At 42.0% G+C, this 19,769-nt stretch overlaps 1 long non-coding RNA gene across 1 annotated transcript; it reads right to left on the reverse strand.

Annotated features, from left to right (window-relative positions):
- Window positions 1–1,448: 1,448 nt before the first annotated feature.
- Window positions 1,449–18,428, reverse strand: LOC133393822 (uncharacterized). The gene is made up of 5 exons (XR_009766412.1): window positions 18,329–18,428; window positions 11,197–11,245; window positions 2,678–5,851; window positions 2,500–2,596; window positions 1,449–2,433 (listed from the first exon to the last, which is right to left on the reverse strand). It is a non-coding gene; the product is annotated as an uncharacterized LOC133393822 (long non-coding RNA).
- Window positions 18,429–19,769: the final 1,341 nt, after the last annotated feature.

Below are 19,769 nucleotides of genomic sequence, written 5' to 3' on the forward strand. Positions count from 1 at the left end.
CTCACCCAGTGGGGTAGGGTTCGGGTGGGGCAGTGTATAGGGAGGCCCAGGAGCTTCATCAGACTATTTCCGTTGCATTCCGCTTTAATTGCATGGAAGGAATGGACGGCCAACGAAACATTTCTGGCACTTTTTCGCTGCTGGTCACGCCAAGCACTTGACGATCCGTTTTCCACATTTCAGGGAGGAGCAAGAAAGATAAGAATATTAAGTTCAGTTGAAATTATTACAGTATAACGTTACTTTTTTCCACAGCTGTGTGCTGCTGAATGTTTTTTTTTTCCTTTGTTTAGTATCCCTTTCGGTTTTTGTTTGAAGCATAGAGAAATACATAATATGAGAAAGAATCCCAAGTGCCACAAATCCACTAAACGACCACTAAACGGCTTCTAAACGACTCAAGTTCTCTACCTAAACGGAATATAGAAAGACTTCGTTTAGCAGACGGCAAACGACTCATGCATTCTAAAAATAGCGAAAAAGCTGATGGCGCTCTCTGTTGGTGGGATACTCCAACCAGTTCAGCTTCATCGCTTGGAGGAGAGCTTTCTCATTTCCTCTGTACTGTTGTATGGTTTCGCATTGAAGTTATGCATCGCTAGAACTAGAACGGCGATACGATTGTTTAAATACTAAACTCCAGCGGAAACCACCAGTACTGAAGCAAGTGAGATTTGAGTAATGGTCGTTGGTGTTGATACCCACGTATCTGACCACACGACCATTCATATAGATTTTTGCTCAGAAAGTTAGAAGGCTATATAGATCATGATAAGATGAAACTTGTCGAAACACATTGCAAGAAAAGGATAGCAATATAATGATGAGTTGTAATACGCCATCTATTGATCAAACCAATGAAGCTGTGGAGCTTTCATTTTTTTTCTATGGATATTCAATTTTCCAGTCGTTTAAGCTTAATCTGTGGCGCTTGGGATGGCTTTAAGCGGACTTTAATGCAGCTCTTCCAGATTACATTAGAATCGGTATATTTTTGTAAATAACTTCGATTTCTTTCTTTATCTTGATATCAGATTGTTACGTAAATTAATACATTACTCCGGCCCGTGTATTTTGACCGCGGCCTTATACTATCTCTATAAAAAAATTCTAATAAAGGGGTTCTTTCCGTTTTATGTTCGTAGGATGAAATTTCAGCCTGTCAGCTGTTTGCATTATATAGCAGTTTTCTAAGTGGGTATAATGGGCTTATCCCAAGGTGTATGAATTTAGAAGGCTGATTTTTAACGCTTCTATTCCTGAATGAAGATTTCAAGAGCGTTTAGAGTATTCGTCAAGCCTCCAGAAAGCTCGTTGGAGCAAAAGTTTTCACTCGTTCTGTCAAAAAGTGATATTCAAATTTGGTTATAAAAAATGCTATGAGACCACCTGGACTACATACACTTTGATTCCAGATTCGATCAACTGATTTCTTTAATGCACCTTGGGATAAATGTAAACAAACCCGTGTTTTCGAGCAGGTACTCGAATCTAATTCTAGCTTTTAGGCTAAAATTTTCTAGACTGAAAATCGCAGGCTAGTTTTTTGTGTGGTTTTGTATGGATTGTTTACATGATTTCAGCCTCCAACTGTCAAACTCCATACAAAAAACTAACTAGAATCGTGAAGGCTCCCATTGTTTGTATATTCTGCAAGTCGCCAGAAAGCTTGTTGGAGGAAAAGTTTTCACCCATTCTGTCAAAAAATGACGTTAAAATTTTGTCATAAAAAACAGCCTTTGAAACCACCTGGTTCTCATACACTTTGTACAGGACCAAAGGTACAAACATTATCCAAGTTATCCATTCCTAACAACAACTCATTCGCCAACATCGTCTCACTATAGAATGAAAAAGTAACGCTCTATAGCAGGAACCTCCAAACTTTTCAGCTCGCGGGCCGCATTGCTTCAAAAATAACTATGTTGAGGGCCATTTGACGCTACCTTTAACTGATGAGTGAACGTTTAAATCTCGTTTTTATAATAAAATACCAACGATACTTGTACAGTTTCGTGTTACTAAAGCTTGATTTTTGTCTAAGAAAAGTAAAACATAAATGTTAATTTTAAAAATTCATAATAACGTAATATTTTTATGAACTCTGGCAAAGTCATCGTGGGCCGCATTATAAGCTCTTGAGAGCCGCATGCGGCCCGCGAGCCGTAGTTTGGAGACCCCTGCTCTATAGTGAGACCTATTGCGACGATTCAAAAAAAAAGTATGCCGCTAGTCTAAACTTAATTGAAAAACCCTGTATCAAATATGTGCATTCCTTACCCTCACTCGGCATCAGCAGATTCGTTCAAAATGGGCGCCTCCAAATGCAATCTCTTGCCTTCTCTCCGCTGCGGCGCTCTCCTATTCTGCTGTGGGTCGCCGCGTAGAAGAGGCAATTGGAGGCCCCATCACATTTGTTTATGAACGTTCTATCTACAAAAAAAGAAAAAAAGGAAATAATGAGTTGTTTGCGTTTTTACAGAAATCAAACTGTTTTACCTTCATACTACACCATTCGCTCTCAGCGACACATCTACATATTCCCACAGAAAACTCATTGGCCTGTAACAGTGCCACTTAGGAGGCGCAACGGGATCTGAAATTATAATCAATAAATATAAGCACGATTTAATGTGTTTTATTAGATAAATTTACAGCGCGTCTAGAAAACTCTTACTTGCATCCATTTCTTTTGACCGCTGCCAGCTCACGTACCCTGATCGCACGGTACTTGTACCGGAGCTGGTGCCAAACTTTCTGGCATCTGGCCACGGTGGTCGCCAGATGCCTGGCTATTTCCCTCCATGCTTCGGCAATCTTTCTTCTATTATTATAGAATGGGTCATTCTGTTTGGAGGAAAGCTTGCAAAAAAGGAAAATCATTGATTTGTTTACATATACACAGCAAATTTTCTCATCTTGCTTCAGTAAAGTTTTTTACTAAAACGGTTCAGTAAAAGAATATTATACTGATTTTCAGCATAAATTATATGTTTGTACTGATTTTCGGAAAAAAACAATTTACTGAATGCATTTCAGTAATACATATTTTTCTGAAAATCAGTATAATCAATGTCAAATTAGTCGTTTCACTGATTATCAGTAAAACAAATTGCTGAAAATGCAGCAATTCTTTCTCTCCAATCGACCTGTCAGTCAGAACATTAAAACAAAACAACGCGGTGTTGTGTGCTCGTGCTCGTGATGTGCAAAAAGTAGGCACTTACTTGAGTGTGATTTGGTAGGCACTTACAGTCACCCCGATAAAAATTCAGATGATATTTCGACGTGCGAGGTTCATTTAAAAGAATTGGCAGCCGTGTTAGTGTGGAATCAAGGATAATGTACAGGCGGTCCCCGAGATGCACGGTAACTCTTATACGCGGATTCGAAGATACGCGGTTTTCTAAATTTGACAATTCTTTGAGCAAATTGTACTGATTTGACACATCAATTGTAAGTTGCCAAATAATGTCCGTTTTGATCGAATGTTAAAAACTATTCCAAAAGCTTTGAAACTGTTATATTTAGTCAGAATCATATCAAATAATTCATAAAGTGACTAAAACCACCCCCTACTTGCAAAATTACACGAAAATTAGTGTTGTGTTTGGACCTTGCACTACTTTATTACACGTATTAACAACATATAAAATAAATAATAAAACACGATACATAACTGATACAACACACTTTAAAATAACAAGTGCGGTGGCCGCGCACCAGCCGCACCGAGCGCCCCTGCCGAGAGCTCCTGCTCGATCGGCTCACTAACACACTCTAACTGTGCGCTCGGCACACACTAAGCCTTGCGCTGCTTAGTGTGTGCGACAGTGTGTGTGACACACTGTCGTCCTCCTGGACGTTGACCGGTGGCAGCGCAACTGCCACGGCAAGTCCAGGGGTCGGCACGGCTGCCCACAACACTGCTGATGCTTTTGCTGCTGCTTCTGCTGCTTTTGCTACTGCTGCTGCTGCTGCTGCTGCTATAGCTTCTGCTGCTTTTGCTACTGCTGCTGCTGCTGCTGCTGCTAATGCGTTTGCCGCTTCTGGAGCTTCAGCAGCTTCTGCTGCATCTGCAGCTTTTGATATTTGTGCTGCGTCTAATTCTGTTCTCACCTGTAATAGAACGAAATGATTAATAATGTTTGAGCAAATGTTTCATTCATGGGCAGGTCATCCATTTTGTATGAAAGTTTGATCTTTCACGACTGAAAAGCATTTCTCCTCGGTTCTAATCTATCTATATCTATAAAAATCTCGTGTCACGGTGTTTGTTGCGAGCAAGCTCCGAAACGGCTGGATTATTTTCAACGAAACTTTGCACACACCTTATGGTGATATGAGAATAGGTTTTAAGACTCACATCATTTTCAGAAGTTGCACTAAACTTATTTTATAACCAATTTCCTAATCCCATGCCAAGAGCAGTATTGTTGTCGTTGTATACAGCGCTTTGACACTCGGTGTTAAGTGCAGCTTACACTGGTGTTAAAACCCCGCAAGCAACTTCGAGCAGTTTGCGAGCTCGCACGAGTCCTTGCAATCGCGCTTTTTAGCTTATCTTAATTTAATTTTCTTTAGATTTTCTTAATTTGACAGTTCTTATATGCTACCTCGTCCCCTCTGGACACTGTGGCTGTAGCCGAGGCGCAATTGGCGACGCCTGTTCAACTACAGCCAGGGCGAAAGCGTTCGCGCCGATGTGTGCTGCTGTGTTGCAGCCGATGCAACTTGTGCGTTGCCGATCCTGTTGTGCTGCCGAGGCGGAATGGTACGTCGCCGTGGTGAGAGGCAGGGCTCGAGCCGCGGCGGAATTGCTGCCTCGCCGATGATGTGCTGAGCTCGAGCCGGGGCGGTATTGCTCGTCGCCGAAGGATGCTTGCACTGCTGCTGCTGCAGCTGGGCGGAATGCGTCCTCGCCCGATGAAGCTGGGGCTGCAGCATGGGCGGATGTGACGCCCATCCGATGTTCCAGCAGCAAGGCGGAAAGGTGCCTCACCTCTGGTGCTGCTGGCGTTGCTGGGGCTGCAGCCCGACGACCTTCCTTGTCGCCGAGAGTGTGTGCTCGGCTGCCCATGTGGTCGCCAATGATGGGACGGCAGCCGGGGGTCTCGGTGTTGGCGGCGGTGGCGACCCAAACCGTTCGCGGTGTCCCGCAAGCACGGGGACCGGTGCCAACGCGATGGCCGCTGCGATGATGCAGCAAAAACGAGATGGGCCCGATCGCGATGGCGTCCGCGGGTTCTTGTTGGATCCCCCTTACGCAGGAGGATCCCATCCTCGTCGCCACTGTTATGAACTGCTCTTTTGTATTTATTTAGACACTTTATACAAAGTACATAATAAATAAAACATAAACGAAAACAAACAATACACTCTAAAATATAATAGTACGGTGGCCGCACACCAGCCGCACCGAGCGCCCCTGCCGAGAGCTCCTGCTCGATCGGCTCGCAAACACACTCTAACTGTGCGCTCGGCACACACTAAGCCTTGCGCTGCTTAGTGTGTGCGACAGTGTGTGTGACACACTGTCGTCCTCCTGGACGTTGACCGGTGGCAGCGCAACTGCCACGGCAAGTCCAGGGGTCGGCACGGCTGCCCACAACACTGCTGATGCTTTTGCTGCTGCTTCTGCTGCTTTTGCTACTGCTGCTGCTGCTGCTGCTGCTATAGCTTCTGCTGCTTTTGCTACTGCTGCTGCTGCTGCTGCTGCTATAGCTTCTGCTGCTTTTTCTGCTGCTGCTGCTTTTGCTGCTGTTAATGCGTTTGCCCCTTCTGCAGCTTCAGCAGCTTCTGCTGCATCTGCAGCTTTTGATATTTGTGCTGCGTCTAATTCTGTTCTCACCTGTAATAGAACGAAATGATTAAAAATGTTTGAGCAAATGTTTCATTCATGGGCAGGTCATCCATTTTGTATGAAAGTTTGATCTTTCACGACTGAAAAGCATTTCTCCTCGGTTCTAATCTATCTATATCTATAAAAATCTCGTGTCACGGTGTTTGTTGCGAGCAAGCTCCGAAACGGCTGGATTATTTTCAACGAAACTTTGCACACACCTTATGGTGATATGAGAATAGGTTTTAAGACTCACATCATTTTCAGAAGTTGCACTAAACTTATTTTATAACCAATTTCCTAATCCCATGCCAAGAGCAGTATTGTTGTCGTTGTATACAGCGCTTTGACACTCGGTGTTAAGTGCAGCTTACACTGGTGTTAAAACCCCGCAAGCAACTTCGAGCAGTTTGCGAGCTCGCACGAGTCCTTGCAATCGCGCTTTTTAGCTTATCTTAATTTAATTTTCTTTAGATTTTCTTAATTTGACAGTTCTTATATGCTACCTCGTCCCCTCTGGACACTGTGGCTGTAGCCGAGGCGCAATTGGCGACGCCTGTTCAACTACAGCCAGGGCGAAAGCGTTCGCGCCGATGTGTGCTGCTGTGTTGCAGCCGATGCAACTTGTGCGTTGCCGATCCTGTTGTGCTGCCGAGGCGGAATGGTACGTCGCCGTGGTGAGAGGCAGGGCTCGAGCCGCGGCGGAATTGCTGCCTCGCCGATGATGTGCTGAGCTCGAGTCGGGGCGGTATTGCTCGTCGCCGAAGGATGCTTGCACTGCTGCTGCTGCAGCTGGGCGGAATGCGTCCTCGCCCGATGAAGCTGGGGCTGCAGCATGGGCGGATGTGACGCCCATCCGATGTTCCAGCAGCAAGGCGGAAAGGTGCCTCACCTCTGGTGCTGCTGGCGTTGCTGGGGCTGCAGCCCGACGACCTTCCTTGTCGCCGAGAGTGTGTGCTCGGCTGCCCATGTGGTCGCCAATGATGGGACGGCAGCCGGGGGTCTCGGTGTTGGCGGCGGTGGCGACCCAAACCGTTCGCGGTGTCCCGCAAGCACGGGGACCGGTGCCAACGCGATGGCCGCTGCGATGATGCAGCAAAAACGAGATGGGCCCGATCGCGATGGCGTCCGCGGGTTCTTGTTGGATCCCCCTTACGCAGGAGGATCCCATCCTCGTCGCCACTGTTATGAACTGCTCTTTTGTATTTATTTAGACACTTTATACAAAGTACATAATAAATAAAACATAAACGAAAACAAACAATACACTCTAAAATATAATAGTACGGTGGCCGCACACCAGCCGCACCGAGCGCCCCTGCCGAGAGCTCCTGCTCGATCGGCTCGCAAACACACTCTAACTGTGCGCTCGGCACACACTAAGCCTTGCGCTGCTTAGTGTGTGCGACAGTGTGCGTGACACACTGTCGTCCCCCTGGACGTTGACCGGTGGCAGCGCAACTGCCACGGCAAGTCCAGGGGTCGGCACGGCTGCCCACAACAATTAGTGATATTTTAGCTGTAAATCACGAGATTCGACTTACGCGGAAATTCGAGATACGCGGTATTTTGCGTTGCCGTTTTCAGTCCCCATTAACAGTGTATCTCGGGGACCCCACCTGTATTTAGAAGGTTGATTTTTATCGCTTTTGCTCAAGGTGTATGGATATTAGGAGGTGAAGTGCTTCAGAGCAAATTGACATTTCACGACTTGACATAACAATACTGGGGGATCCGGTTTTAAAATCGTGGAGGGCTGCAGGGGGGTATAGTAAATTGCATGCGATTTGACATAACAATACTCAATGATGGCGCCCGGAAAACCCGCTAATAATTCACCTTATTAACAAACACACCTTGCTTTTGCTGGGCGACATTTTGGGAGACATTTGTCACTCTCTGCATACAAATTTCATTACACCGCACCAGCCCTCCCCGATTTTTATATCGAAGCCCTCGGAACAGTTATGTCAAGTCGAGAAATGTCATTTTGCTCTGAACAACTTCACCTTGTCATTTTAACCTTTAAGTTGGCAACCGGATACCCGGGTATTTTTTTCAACTTTAAACTACCATAACTTTTGATTCATTGCTTTTATTGACCTGAAATTTGCCGTAGCCTCCCAACTTTTAATTTATGATTTTTTGGTGCATAAGTTGTAATTTTAAACATCCTGTAAGTATTTTATTTTGATTTTTTTTAACTTTACCACGTAAGTTGGCAACCAGCATACCCGGGTATTCCATACATTTTGTATGGAGAATGACGTTTCTCTTCTTCCTCTTTTTGTGTTGTGCTTATTTTCGAGTCAAATTCAAGCGATTCCAAATTTCAATTTGACCGTTATTTTTATAATAAAATGGAAAAACTTAATTAATAAATGAAATAGAAGAGAATATATGGTCGGCATTACTTGCTTACAGCATTAAAATATAGAAAGCATTGTTTACCTATGAAAATCGTTAATTTTTTGCATCAAAACGTGTGGAATACCCGGGTATGCCGGTTGCCAACTTACGTGTGTAAATCTGGTTGCCAACTCTACGGTTAAAACGCCTTGGTGTGGTTTACCATAATGGTTTACCACTGTCAGGCGTGATGCTACCTGGCATGAATATAATGTCAAGTGACAGGAGGTAGGGTATAACCGTAGCAATAGACGATGCGCAATCTCAGATTGCGCATATATTTATCTGTCAAACGGCCCGATTTGATATATTTATCTGTCAAAAAATATTTATGTATCTCGGACATATAATCTTGAAAATTTATGCGCAATCTTGGCGCAATCTGAAAATGTATGGAAATGACGTTTATAGCTCAGGGTTGGCTACGCGAGATGACTTATGTTTTGATAAAACGAATGTATGCGCAATCTGAGATTGCGCATCGTGTATTAATACGGTAAAATAAGTTGCTAAGTTGAATAAACTCTCTCTCTCTCTCTCTCTCTCTCTCTCTCTGCGTGCTGAACTCTATCCCCCAAGTGTGCTGCGTTATTGTCATTGCGATTCTGCTAACAAAACTGACCCAATTAACATATTCGAGCACGAATAACCGGGAATTCGAGCAAATTCCCTTAAACTGGAGCCTTAAACTTCCCTTAAACTTAAACCAGTTTAAAGGAATTTAGAAAAAAGTCCTGTAAAATCAACTGTGATGCGGTTTTTCGTTGCTTTCTTCTAGATTAGATCGGAAATTATGTTTCCTATCGTTATAGTTGGTCATGTAGCCATTTTATACTGAAATAATATCGATTTTTTATAGAATAACCTCACAAAAAATTTGCTTTTGTTTTTTATCAAATACCAAAGCTATGAATGTAAAATGAGCTCGACAGCATCATTCATCGATAGAAGAAAGTCTAATTTACGAACACACCAAATCTTAGCGCTCTCAACACACTTGATCACACACAAATCCACAATTTCAGGCATATCGAGTACTAATCGAGCAGATATGGAAAAACAATTTCGAGCAAATATCACTCGAGGAGACTTTTTCACTATCACTGAAATCAACGCGTATCTTTGGCTATTATTGCCGAATTGACTTCCAATTGTGTGTTAATATGCCGATCTCTATATGCTCACTGGTATTCAATAAATGAGAATTATACATTTTTCATTCGTAATTCAATTTATGAAGTTCAAATTTTTATGTCTGAATTCCAGAATCACCAACCCGGGTACGTCATAATTTAGCCGAGACAGCTATGTATCATTTATCATGTAAAATTGAGACTCCGTGACAGACCCTACGGACAAAGAGCGGGATATTTTTAACATGGTGTGCGTAATAACCTGAAGTTAAACCGACGCAAGATTTCCTAGGCTTGGGGTTGGCCCTAGGGTGGGGGTCGTTACTACGATACTCTTCCGCTTCTATACAAACTACAAGACGCGCTCTCTCAATGTTCGCGACCATGCGCGAGCATCCTTTCGTGTGCTTGTGTTAGTTTCTTTCATATTGCGCTGTGTGCGTTTCTTTCGTTCAGCGATCGTTCACACTCGCTGCGTATTTTTTGGTTATCTAAAGCTAAACAAAAACACAAACACACTTAGGTTTTTTTTTTCATCACTTTAATTAAACTTTTATACCTTAACAATACATGATTTCACACATTTACGTACGGTGACACAATATTTTACTTTTAAAATAGATCGCTCCATCGGTGCAAACGTTGAAGTGGCCCACGTTGATTACTGTAAAAAAGGTACGAAATAAAGCTGCGCGATGTATATAACATACATTCTTTTGGCTCACCAACCTTTGTCGGTCAAGGCCTGCCTGTACCACTTGTGGGCTTGGCTTTTAGTGACTTATTGATATTCTCCCATAGCAGGATGGTCAGTCCTACGTATGGCGGCACGGTCCATTTGGGGCTTGAACCCATGATGAGCCTGTCGTTAAGTCATACGAGTTGACGACTGTACAACGAGACCGGCTACTCTTGAACACTTCACAAAATTATTACACCAAACGCTCACGACTTAGGCTGACTTAGGAATCTTTGCGCGCTGGCCGAAAGTAAACGCACACATTTACACATTTGTAACTGTGTTAGTGCCAACACTGTGTAGAAACCAAAACGCGCACTCTCCTCCCAGTGTTTCACACCGTTTCCCCTTGTTTCTACCCAATTGACATTTTCGAGCACGAATAATCGGGAATTCGAGCAAATTCCCTTAAACAAGAGCCTTAAACTTCCCTTAAACTGCACTAGTTTAAGGGAATTTAGAAAAATGCCTCTAAAATCAACTGTGATGCGGCTTTTTCGTTGTTTTCTTTTAGATTCGCTCGGAAATGATGTTTCCTATCGTTATAGTTGGTCATGTAGCCATTTTATACTGAAATAACATCGATTTTTTATAAAATAACATCACACAAAATTTGCTTTTGTTTTTTCATAAAAAATCAAAGCTACGAATGTAAAATGAGCTCGACGGCATCGTCAATCGATAGTAAAAAGTCTAATTTACGAACTCACCAAATCTTAGCGCTTTCACCTCACTCGATCACACACAAATCTACAAATTCAGGCATATCGAGTACTAATCGAGCAGATATGGGAAAACAATTTCGAGCAAATGTCACTTGGGTACATTCCCCGCGCCTGTAAATCGCTCTCTCTCTCTCTCTCTTTGATTGTAGGGTAGGTTTTTACGCACACCATGTTAAAAATATCCCGCTCTATGTTTGTAGGAGGATCAACTAAGCTCATCATCGGTTACGGTGTATACGGTATACGGTATCACTATCGGTTTGCAACAATACCCTTAACTGTTGACTTATTCCATTATATTATATGATTCAAAACCCCGGATGGTTGGGGCTATATAATAATACTTACAATTGATGCTTGAGCTGGCGGGTTTTGGGTTTTGTTGGCGAACGTTCATCTGTAATAGAACGAAATGATGAATAATTTTGAGCACACACACACACAAAAATACACCCAACCTCCCTCTAAGCCAATTCCTAGGCGACCCAAAGCAGAAGCCTCCCGTCAAACATTGCGAGGGTTGCAAAGAGTATCATCTGCTCGAAATCTTATGGTATTTTCAATAATCTTTGTTTTTTCTTCAGTAATTATTTTTCCTGCAGTGTTAATTATCAAAAAGATCAGTCTTAGAATTTTTGTAGATTTTTTCAAAATAAAATGTTAAAATTCTAATTTTTTTTCAAAATAAAATGTATATTGAATTCAAAGATCTGCCACAAAAAGTTATGGGAGATACGAGACAAGTATAAGTTCTCAGAATGAAGCAACTGTCAAATGTCATCACATTTGGGAGGTGACGAAAGTAGATTACTTATTTAGGAAACAGTTCGACCTTGGTAATGTTTTCATAGCGGTTAAACACAGCATTTAATGGAGCCCAAACCGCACACATTAAAATACGAATAAAATGAAAGCAGCTAATAAAATAAAGCTTGGGTGATCGATCTATCCCGTACAGATATTCCCAGTCACAACACGGTGCTACAACCGTTGGGATTATGACCACATGTCGTGAAACTGCAAAGATCCGAATAGATCCAAACTAAGTCTTCAATGTAGAGAGTACATAAAGCCCGCAGCTGTACCAAACCAGCCAAGCTCCTCACTTGCCCTGAAGGCAGAAATGTTCACCAGATAGGACGGGATAGGACGGACGGGTGCACATTAACAAGGAAAGCATGGAAGTAATCCAAGTCAACCTTAACCATTGCAAAGCAGCACAGCACATTTTGTGGCAAGTGGTGGCAGCAGAAGAAAAAGGAGATGTAGCGTTTAATTCTGTGCTTTACCAGGCGCTCACACGCACCATGAATTGGATCGCACACAAAACCACCAGAAATTTCGGTCATGGAAAGAATCCCTGTACAAAGCTTGGTCTCCAGTAAATTTGAGAGTCTTGTCATCGCTTTAATTTACGGAGTCGACTTTTGTGGTTGCTATGCTCCCGTTAGCTGGGAGCATGACTGATTTGTCATCATGCTGGATTATCTTAATGCTGAGTTAGTGGGACGGAGTTCAGTTGTTGTTGCAGAGGACTTTAACGCCTGAGCAGTATAATGAAGTAGCAAGCACACTAATAGCAGGGGTGATGCAATGCTGTTTAGTCTAGCTCGGCTAGATGTAGTACTATGCAATACTAGCACAACTCTGACATACAATAGACACGGCAGGTCATCTATTATAGATATCACCTTTTGTAGCGCAATACTAACTCACAACCTGAACTCACGAGTCAGCGAAGCTTACATTCTCAGTGACCACGGTATGGCTCGCTATACTGAAGGAAAAATTGATGACAAAGCTTTAGCATCACATAATACTACGTGAGGGTGGAGAACTCATTGTTTCAACAAAGAACTGTTTATAGCAGCGCTTACATTTGGTGATTTTGCAGATGTTGGAAGTGCATCTGACCTGGCAAATAGGTCTGGCCAGGGCATCCGATGCCTCAATTCCAAGGAAAAAAACATTCAAACCAAATCCGTCGTTCGGTAAATTGGTGGAACCAGTCTATAAAGAGCACCAGAGATGCATGCTGTGCTGCACGTAGAAAACATATGTGAAAGCCAGATCTGATCTCAAGAGGGAAATTAAGAATAGCAAGAATCGCTGCTTCCTAGATATGTGCACAGAAATCGCCCACAATCCCGGAGTCCTGCATTCAAGGAAATAATGCACAAAACGCAGCCCTACCGCAAGCTTGTCGAACAATGTCCTTTAAAGCTTCTGGGTATAATACAGCAACTGTTTCCAGTCCACGACCACCTAATAGCCACGGAAACGGTAGAAAAAATGATAGGTGGATGCAAGACGTACACCTCAAAATAGCACATGTGAAAACAGAGTTTATACTGATAAACAATCAGAAACACATTAAAAAAGTAGACATTGGGGCCCTTTTTCCGTTTGAAGCTCGTAGGCTGAAATTTCAGCCTGTCAGCTATTTGCATTGTATAGCAATTTTCGAGCAGCTATCTAAGTGAGTATGATATACAGGTGGGCTTATCCCAAGGTGTATGAATTTAGAAGGCTGATTTTTATCGCTTCTGCTTCTGAATGAAGATTGTAAGAGTGTTTTGAGTATTCGTCAAGTCTCCAGAAAGCTCGTTGGAGCAAAAGTTTTCACTCGTTCTGTCAGAAAGTGATATTCAAATTTGGTTATAAAAATGCTATGAGACCACCTGGACTACATACACTTTGATTCCAGATTCGATTACTTGATTTCTTTAATGCACCTTGGGATAAATGTAAACAAACCCGTGTTTCCGAACAGGTACTCGAATCTAATTCTAGCTTTTAGGCTAAAATTTTCTAGACTGAAAATCGCAGGCTAGTTTTATGTGTGGTTTTGTATGGATTGTTTACATGATTTCAGCCTCCAACTGTCAAACTCCATACAAAAAACTAACTAGAATCGTGAAGGGCCCCCCTGGTAGAATTCCTGTGCATGGGTGCTTCAGGATCTATCTGCATCGTTTCCACCATGCCTCCTGTCCCAGATGCCCTCTATGTACGGTTGCAGAAGAGACAGCTGAACACGTCCTGCTTTATGTTCCGAGATCCCCGAAACATATAGTGCTGAATTTGATACCATGCGGGCAATGGTGCAAAAGCTAATAAACCAATCGAGGGTAGATCAATCAGCGGCTTGGTCTTACCTAAGTGCGTTTTCTCGTTCCTGCGAATGCCAGATGTGTGCCCTTCGTGATAAACCGTGAGGGGCCTAACGTGTATGTGCTAATTGTGTAGTGATTATCGTGAACCTCTTGAAAAAGGTCCGGGTGCCACAGCACCGCCCCTCGCATGAAGTAATATTCAACGGTGACCCCGAGGCGCGAAACGGCTTATACAAATTTTCCCGGAGATCTCGAAACGGCCAAGTAAATTTCTTTCTCCCTCAACGGATGGGCACAGTTCAATGGGGAAGCAAGAGGACGAACAAAAGAGGCGATGCAGTGCTTGAGAATTTTGAACGATTGAACGTAGTGTTGGGAAATGTCGGTTCCTCGATCATAGATATCACGTTCTGCAGTCCAGTCCTAGCCTGGAATCTAAACTGGTGAGTGTGTAAAGTGTTTACCCTCAGCAACCACATGGTAGTTACTACCTGTACTAATACTATACTAATAGTACTACTTGTTACGAGCATCTGAGGCTGGTAAATAGAGCCAGAGTTTGTAGCTGAACTGTCTAAGCCATGTGACATTACAATGGCGTCCAGTCTACTGGTAAAACGCTACGATTGCGAAGCTTCGGGATGTATGCACTAAGGCGCGAAGAAAACTACAACGAACTGGACATCTCCAGCAATGAAAGAATCTCTCAGATTGAATTCCAGGTCAGGACTAAAGAGAGAGAGATAAAAGCAAGCAAAAGGCGCTAAGCATCTTTCTGGAACTCTGCACTTGTTGAATCGTTGAATATCAACTATTAGGGATCAGTCGATTTGGTTCGATGGTCTTGAACGCATTACATAACCTAGGTCCAAAGCTCAACGGTCCAAGTCAGTCAAATTAACAACATCAAAGAAGTTTAGTTTATTAACCGAACCTAAACTGGGGGCAAGGTACTATTATAGATTTTTGTGCTCTCTCCTCTTCTATAGCTTCTAGTTTTTCTGTTTACTCATGGCAGTGATCACCACCCACTTTTGTTCATGGCCATCAACTAACCCACAGCATTCGAAAACGTCCCAGGTGACAACATGACGAGGCTGACTGGGTAAAATACAAAATATGACAATTCACATCACCCTTAGATGATCCCCCTTCCCTTACCCGATTTACAGCGACAATAACAAACGCAGCCTTTACTAGGATCCCTCTTATAAAGGGTATAGTTAGCAGAAAGTACGTTTCCTGGTGGAATAAAACAGTTGCCCTTGTCATTAAGACTCGACGCAAAGCACTGAAGAAAAAACGAAGGTTCGTGAAGACCTTCGCTCGGATTCGCTTCGGCTTCGGATTACTTCGGGTGCCGAATTATTTCACCAACTCAGCTTCCAAGTCAGCTTCTAACTCAGCGGATCCCTGAGTGCTGGTGACCGTTGGGTGTTTTCTGGGAACCGACAGCTTCCGATGTAACCGATAGCATTCGGGCAGTACTTCGCACGGCAGCAAAGAGAAGGAGATCGCTCTCCTCTATTTCTGGTGCCGTCTAAGGACAGCACGGTAACATATCTCTCCAATAATATGAGCTTGGGTACACGGGGAAACCCAACACCTTGGGAAGATGGGTTATATGGCTAAATTGAGCGGGCGAATGACCAGAGGATTCGTTCTTCAACCTGAGCATTATAGGGTTTACCAGTCCAATAAACAACTGTCCACTTGTTTATAACAATAGTCGTTTTGAATAGACACCGCTGTCTACCACTTGCTCACACGTAAGATATAAGCTACGCTGTCCAATTTAATAACACAATTTTCGCCTTCGATTGCACAACGATCGGATTCGGCACGGTTTCTTGTGGTTGTTGTATTAACAGTATATTGCTTGAATTAAAGAAACGTGTTTGAAAATGTTTTGTTTTGGCAAAACTTGTCGTAACAAAACAAACTGTAGCTCTAGCACAAAATAGTGCGCGCACAAAATTGTGCTATAGCACAAAATAGCACAAATCTGTGTGGTACCACAAAACTGTGCGGTGCCACAAAACTGTGCGGTACCACAAAATTGTGCTGTTGCACAAAATCGTGCGGTTGCACAAAATTGTGCGGTTGCACAAAATTGCGCTATTGCACAAAAGTGGTACCACCAAAACACCGCACACTTAATTGTGTGTGGTAGCACCGCACCACACAGTAAAAAGTGCTACTTGACCCATCACTACCAATATCCAAAATAAGAAGTCGACTAGGAAAAATATTTTAGTACAACGCAATCAGAAGAGAAATTTTTTGCGCTCAAGTAGATTAGCAGTCTCCAAAAAATGAAAGAAAGTGGTCCATTCTCCATATGCACACAATAATAGTGATACTAAACAACAGTATAACATCGTATTTACAATCAAAAGACGAAGGTTATACAAGTATTGATCAAATAAATAATCAAGTCCCTTACTGAGGAAGATTGTTCAGAGTTCAATAGGAAAACGAGCTGATATGGTAATGATGACATGACTTATATAGCATAATTGAAGATCACGAAGCGCTAACAAACGAAGATCATGTTCTTAATCCGCCTACCCGCCTTCTACCGTCTACCCAGGTAGGCCATACATTCTTAATGGAAAAATGATGTTTTTCGTGGCTAAAAACGTATATATTTTGAATTACTTGTTAGATTTAAATGAAAACTGTCCTACAGGTTCATAATAATGTGTTATAACACTCGTAATAAAATTAGAGTTTTAAAAATCATATCAAGATTTTTTTCAGTCAAAAATATGTTGTCACTCCAACACCCCAACCGGTCAGGCGTTGCTTATGTCTTGAGTTTTGAGGTGATGCTTATGTCTTTTTCCAAGTTTTACTTACGTTTCTTTCAAAAGTTTTACAATTTTTTTGTTATTTTGCTTTGTTGTATAAAAATATATGTTGACGATCTATAAGACGTGCTTATATATTTTTTTTAAACCGTATCCCACCGGCATCAGACAATTTTGGAGCCGACTCCGCACCCACTGCTCCAAAGCTGACCCCGCTCGAACGGCTCCGGAGCCGGCTCCGCACCAACGACTCCGCACCCACGGCTCCGGAGCCGGTTTTAACAGATTGCACAAAAATATCCTTTTCAATAAAGTTTCAATCGGAAAGATCCGTTAATAGCTGAGTAAATAATGTTAAGACCGGGGGACATTGTCCGTACTCGCAAATGTAACTTTGATTTTCACTAGCGCATCTGGCGGCGGCTGGTGGAAGCTTTTTTTGGTCATCGAGGGAATGGTCGTGCTGGTTCTCAAAATTAAGTAGTTTTTCCATCTTTTTTTGTCATGAAAAATGGATGCAATGCGTGCAGGGCATGTGCATCTACTTTTTGCAAAACTGTTTTCGTCCGAATTAATTAAAAAATATGGAAAAATAACATATTTTCTTAAGCAACTCCAAATTGTTTGGTAAAATGCTTCGGTCAGCCGCCGTCAGATGCGCTAGTGAAAATCGAAATTACACTAGCGAGTACGGATAGTGTCCCCCGGCCTTTAAAATGAATTTATCAAAACAAATTAAAAATCAATAAGTTTTGAACATTGTTCACAATCACAAAATCACATCCGGTGTTAGCTTCTACACTTGAGAGAAGATAAATTCGTTTGTTACGCTATCATGCAATGCTGGCTCTATTGGAACATGAGTTTTAAGCCGTTGGTCCGGAGCCATTGATTCGTGGCCGGCTCCGGAGCTGTTGGTGCGAAGCCGGCTCCGGAGCCGTGGTTGCGGAACGGGCTTCGGAGCCATTGGTGCGCTCGAAACGCCCATCACTAGTCGGCAGTAACACTATAACTAAAGTTAGAATGTGTATGTTTCGGCCAGCGAATTCTATTTCGTTTGCTTGTAGTGGCTGACACCATTTTAATCAAGATGATTTCAGAGTTATTTTCAATCTATTGTTACACAACAAGCAATCAAATATAACTTCAATACAACGTTTGAAAGATAAGAAAAAGACATAAGCATCCACTCAAAACATGCGGCAAAGCCGGTTGTGTGTTGGAGTTGCAGCTCTTTTTATAGTGAAAAAAACATTGACATGATTTTTAAAATTCTAATTTTACTACGATATGTAATAAAACATTACTATGAACTTACAAGACAGTTTTCATTCAAATGTAAAAAGTAGTTCAAAAAATATACGCTTTTAACCACGAGAAACATCATTCTTCCTAACAAAATGTATGGTCTGCCCGGATAGGCGTTCGTACATGTGAAGTGTATACAAACTTAATTAATTTAAAAGATATTTAAATAGTTTTCATATTTTATAAAGTAAACATCTTTCCAGAGATCATTAATTTATTCTAGAAAAAAGATGCGAAACTTACCCGGATTAGTGGTCACAGCACAAAACGCACGAGGCACTCGAGAACACATGTTGCAAAATGAACATGTATGCACGTCTGATCACAAGATGTATGTATTAAGAAGGTGAATTATTAACACGTTTGCCGGGCGCCATCATTGAGAATTGATAGGCTGAAACAAGGTCTGTATAGAAACGAGGTCAAATATTACCATATCGATAAACAATGCGCAATCTCGGATTGCGCATACCCGCCATGCAATTGACAGCGATTTGCGAGGGCGCGCGAGGGCTCGCACGCCATACAAGTTCACCGCCCCCAGAGCCCTCGCATTAAAGAGCTTGCGAGCCTTGGTAGTTTTTTCACCCCTAGTTTTTGCAGTTATAATTATAGCACCCCGAGAGCAGCTACAACAGTGCGATTTGTAGCATACTAAACACCTGAATTTTGACATTTTATTTTAAAAAATCCAAAAAAAAATTAAATAGTGATCTTTTAGCCAAATACCACCGCACAAAAGATAATTCTTGAATAAAAATTAACGATTTTTTAAAATACCATAAGATTTCGAGCACATGAAATCTTTCACAACCCTCGCAATGTTTGACGGGTATTCCAACTCAAGTGACATTTGCTCGAAATTGTTTTTCCATATCTGCTCGATTAGTACTCGATAGGCTAGAAATTGTGGATTTGTTTGTAATCCAGTATGTTGAAAGCGCAAAGATTTGGTGTGTTCGTAAATAAGACATTCCACTATCGATGGACAATGCCATCGAGAACGTTTCTCATTCATAGCTACGGTTTTTTGATGAAAAACAAAAGATAATGTTATGTGACGATATTCTATAAAATGAGTATTATTTAAGCATAAAATGGGTACATGATCAACTTTATCGATAGGAAACATCATTACTGAGTGAATCTAGAAGAAAGTAACGAAAAAGCCGTACCACAGTTGATTTAAAAAAACTTTTTTCTATATTCCCTTTATCCGGTGCCGTTTAAGGGAAGTTAACCCATAACCAAAATACCGAAAACGCCACCAATTTCTTGTACTAAAAATCCAGTTCCATCAAACAAAGCTAAAAAACTATCAGTTTGGTGGGTTAAGCCACATGGCCACAGAAGCAGCCACTTCAATGTTGTTGAAGTCAGTTTTTTATGCACGGGCAATTTATTTGCTCAACATGTTTCACCTGTGTTAAAATGTTATTCAATTGTGCAAAGGAAGCAATTAAACGTGAGTGTTTAAGTTGGTTTGTTGTAAAACATTCATGTGTAATATGTGAATATGTGTGTTTGTTTACTTGCGAATGAACTCTTCCATTTCGCTGGTGCATAGTTTATAGACTAATAATATTGCTGAAGTTGAAGTGCAGTGATGTAAGTGAATGAATTTAATCAATCGAGGAGTTAAAATATTGACCTTAGCCAACCCTTGACCAAACTTTTCCTCAAA

Source organism: Anopheles gambiae, chromosome 3, assembly GCF_943734735.2.
Source record: "Anopheles gambiae chromosome 3, idAnoGambNW_F1_1, whole genome shotgun sequence".
In the NCBI taxonomy this organism is placed as follows: domain Eukaryota; kingdom Metazoa; phylum Arthropoda; class Insecta; order Diptera; family Culicidae; genus Anopheles; species Anopheles gambiae.